This window comes from Onychostoma macrolepis, chromosome 21 (genome assembly GCF_012432095.1).
Source record: "Onychostoma macrolepis isolate SWU-2019 chromosome 21, ASM1243209v1, whole genome shotgun sequence".
Taxonomy (NCBI): Eukaryota; Metazoa; Chordata; class Actinopteri; order Cypriniformes; family Cyprinidae; genus Onychostoma; species Onychostoma macrolepis.
This window is the reverse complement of record NC_081175.1, coordinates 21,032,620-21,037,261: the sequence shown is the minus strand read 5'-3', so window position 1 is coordinate 21,037,261 and position 4,642 is coordinate 21,032,620.

Sequence of the window (4,642 nt, the reverse complement as noted above, 5' to 3'; positions counted from 1 at the left end):
GGCCTTGGTGAGAATAGGAGACTATTTCAATATAACAGACATCATGCACTAAAAATCTACAAAGCAGAGCAAAGTCAGACCGTCCTATGAGACCACGTTTTGCAGTGTATTTCCCAGATAAAATTGTCAAATGGGAAACATGGACAGATTAACTTTGAAAGAGGGCCCAGGAAATCTAATGAAGCACAATGGCTTGTTTGTATTAAATAAATGCATAAAACCAAACTAAATAGTTTTGCATAAATGGGCTGTGCAGTGAGGTCAGCGCTCACAGTGGAGACTCATTATCTGGGGAAATAAGAGGTCATTAGTTAACACAGAAAAATCCGTTCCCCTCTCAGAAACCGTGGCCAGCTATTGCATGTGCTCTTTTCACACTGCCTACTCAAAGTCATCAGACGCCAGAGGGTTTTGTTGTTTCTAAGAGAGTTTGTGCTCCCATGTGGTCTGCTGATCATAGCGTAGGAGTGTGAGTGTACATGTGCGTCAGAGCAGGAGGGAGATCCGACTTCTGCAGCGCAGTGACCCATTTACCTGTTGTAACCCAAATTTCATTTTAAAAAACAGAAGATGAATAGGGACTGAGAGAACGAGAGAGAGAGAGAGAGAGAGAGAGAGAGCGCATCAGACAGTAACGCCATGCCAGAGTGGCAGAAAGGAAATTACAGTTAAATGTATTGCAAAATTTTACATTTGTCCACTTGTGCGCAATCATTTTTTTTTTTCTGAAAGTGCCAAAATTGCAGCATTGTTCTCCGTTTCATACATTCTTTGCTTTAATCTACGCCAAACACTCTCTCGATCCAGCCAAACCTGTTGAAACTCCCACTTAGATCAACCAATATGATGATTCACACACATACTTCAATGAAAATCTGTCAGTATTCACTCACCCTCATGTCATTCCAGATTTTCTTTCTTCTGTGGAACACAAAGGTGAGTTTCTGAAGAATATCCAGGCCACTCTTTTCAACACACAGTAAGTGAATAAAGACTGGGCCTGTCAAGCATCAAAAAGACACAAAAGAACCCCAAAAATATCAATAAAGTAGTTTTTATGTCTTCTGAAGCCATGCGACAGACTGAAATTAAAGTGTTTATTCAATGAAAGTAGTCAAGGCTTTAACTGTTTTGACCGAATCAACTCAAAACTTGTGATTGAATCATTTTCCCTGCATTCCATTCAGAAGTGCTCATCCCTAATCCTTCACCCTCCGGAGTGAGAGCTTTGAAGGGTTGAAGGGTGTAAGGGTCAAACAACTGTTTCTTGAAGTGCTCTTCTGCGTCATCATCCTGTGTCCATACAGAGGCGCCATCATTATGCTAAGTATCTGCGCAAAGAATCATGGGGGCCACACAGAAGTGTCCATACCCTTCCAAATCCTTAATTTCGAAGAGGCCAGTTTTGAGAACTTTGCTTTGGAATGGCCCTTCAACATGGTGGCCATGATTGTTTTCACTCTGAAGTGAAAGATATAACACACCATTTGTGAACTAGATGATCCGATTCATTGGAAGGATTTGATTCAAATGAACAATCAAGAGATCACTGCTTCTCTCATGAACATTATAAAGCGAACTACACTATATAAAATTACCTTGATTTTAATGGTAAAAAACTGTGAAAATGCTACAGTAAAAACCTGTTAAATGGTTAATGGTAAGTTCCTGTAAAATTTACAGGGAAAAACCATAAACTGACATTCCCAAAATTCCCTGCATTTCAAATTTTGTTTGAATTTGATGTTTTTTCTTTGAAATAACTATGTTTCTTCTTAGTTTTTTCTTATCAGTTATGTTTATTAGGGTTGTATGTTACATCTAATGTTGATAAATGAATGTTTATTGCATATTTCAGTTTAATGAGTCTCACCATGATGGTGTTTAGTGTTTGTGTGAATGACACTGTGCACCTTCTATTATGTTATTATTAAAAAGCTGCTTGTGATGGGCTTTGGTTCATCATGTGACTTTCTCATCACCACCTGCATTTGGTGGTTATCAGTGTATTTCAAAGGTACAAAACAGATTTCAGTCCTTCAATAGGTTGTTATCTGATTATATCAGTTAATGAAATTACGGTATTTAACTGTAAATTTAAGTTAAAACCATAAAACCTAAAATGTTGTTAACGTATTTTTTACGGTAGAATTCCGGCAACCACAGCTGCCAGTTTTTTACCGTAAATTTTACTGAATTTTTTTTACAGTGTAGGGCGATTATGGGTAATGACTTAAATATCAGTTTGTTCCTCAAACAAAACCATCATAAGCTTCACTTTTATAATACTTTTATGATATTTCTTTGTCATTCGAGAACTTGACAGACTTCATTCACTTTCATTATATTCAATAGAGTGGCCTGGATTCACCTTTTGTTTCCCACAGAACAAAAAGTTAAACAGGTTGGGAAAATCTGATGAGTATTTTAGGTGAGTATTCCTTTAACCGCTCACTTTTTCAGAGACTACGACCCATATTTCTCCTCACAAACTTATTAATTAGTGGTGACGTTTGTGTCTATTCTTGGGGGAGAACAAGACAATGAATTAACAAGGCTGGCAAAATATAAGTCTGCTTCAGCAGAGCAGAAAGGTCTCGGCGGCCCCTCGTCCGTCATTCTGACAGGAGCTAAACAACAGAGTAAATAACCGTCCTTTACCTGCTCCTAATCACCACATGAGGAAGTCATGATGCTGAGGAGGGCAGACTTCAACACGACACCACCTAGTGGAAGATACAGGAAGTGACCAGGACTGCAGTTTTGCAGAGTCATTTCTGCAGTGTCATTTATGGACGACAAACACAGTGAATCAGAATCTGATCAAGTTAGATGGGTCAATAACATTTAGAGATAATTTAATAATAATAATATACTACATTAACAATAATAATATGTATTATTTTATAATGTATCAGAGAACTAGATCTGCATTTCCTGAAATAAAAACCAAAATTTCCAATGCAAAAAAATTTAAAACAACAACAAAATAAAAAAACATTAAAAATGCAAAAATAGTATGCAAATACACACACACACACACACACACACGAGTTCTGCATGCAAATATTAGGTTAGATTTTTGAAGGCTGAACATTCTAATGATGAGAGTCAGTGGGTGATTTTCAAAATACTTTCAAAATAATCTTACATTTCTTAAAGTCTCAATTTTAAGAAAAACAAAACAGGCTGAAATTACACATTAACTACATTAACTATACTACACATTAAGTGGTCCAGGCTGAATTAATTGCAGAAAATTGCATTGAATCTAAAAAAAAAAAAGAGCAGAGAAAAGCTTGCATTGTAAACAGTATAAAAGAAAAATACAAAAATGCCTGATTCATTCACTTTAGAATGCATAACTATCACACTGTCATTGGCGGTGCACTGAACTTTCCCAGAGTTTTGACAGTTTAAATAAAGACCAGCTTTAATGGCTTCTCTCTCCTACATCCAGACACATTCCTCACCTTTCACCCAAACTGTGCCATCTCTCATTATCTTATTAGCACTTCTGCAAGCTCACAATATCTGCCCAGCCAGGGCAATGGACACACAGCCTCTTGGATTTTTAAAGGGCCCTGTAGTCAGAAGAAAGTGGTCTTTAGATCACTTAGTGCCACATAAACAATGAGCATTTGAAGAAAATTTTAACAAGACATAAAATATGGCCGAGAGCAGATGAACAATTTAGCATGTAAAACTAGAACTAGCTGAGCTGATTCACCAAAAAATCTGCAGTGGGTGTTTGACTCATTCATTAATCAATTCATTATTTCCATGCTGTTCTGGAAAACACAGGACGTCCATTATAATATCCCATTTGTCTACAGCACACCTGCTGAGAAGTGGACCATGGGTGACAAAGATACATGTTATCTGAAAAGACTAAATGAATCATACCACCTTTAAACACCACACTGCGATTCCAGAAAGCATTTCTCCATGACAACGACGAGGTGAAGATGCAGGAGACGCAGGTGATTTTGAGCTAGAAAACAGGAACAAAGAAAAGAAGGGGATGCAAGGCAATAAAACATGGCTTTAAAGTCTAATTAATCTATTTAAAGCTCATCCAATCATCCTCTTATAATCACCAAGGTTGCATTTATTTGCCCCATAAAACAGTAAAAACCATAATATTGTGAAATATTACAACTCAAAATGACTATTTTATATTCTAAAATGTAATTTATTCCTGTGGTAAAGCAGCATATTACAAAATTAAAGCAACATTTTAAAAAAAGCTGCACACCTCAGTGCATGTGATGCATAAGTTCATCATGTGTGATCATCTTCTAGTTCTCACTTCACAAAACTCATTCGGAAGTGTTTTGTCTTCATTGCATGTCTGAGTGCATTAAATCTCACGTGCAGTGGCCTGCTGAGGCTGTTTTGCTCATAGTTGGCACCGAACAATGATTGAATACGGCAGCGTCTCCATTAAGCAGAAAAACCATAGACTTACAGCCGAATCCCATAATTCATCCTCATAATTACTGCCGGGCACACATGGCTCCTGGAGTGCAGCGTACAGCAGACAGAGTAAACGTGAGCCGGCCTGCATTATGTAACAAATATGCAAATAAACAAATATTTCAAAAGCTTCAGCAGTCTTTGAACACTAGAACTCAAAAGA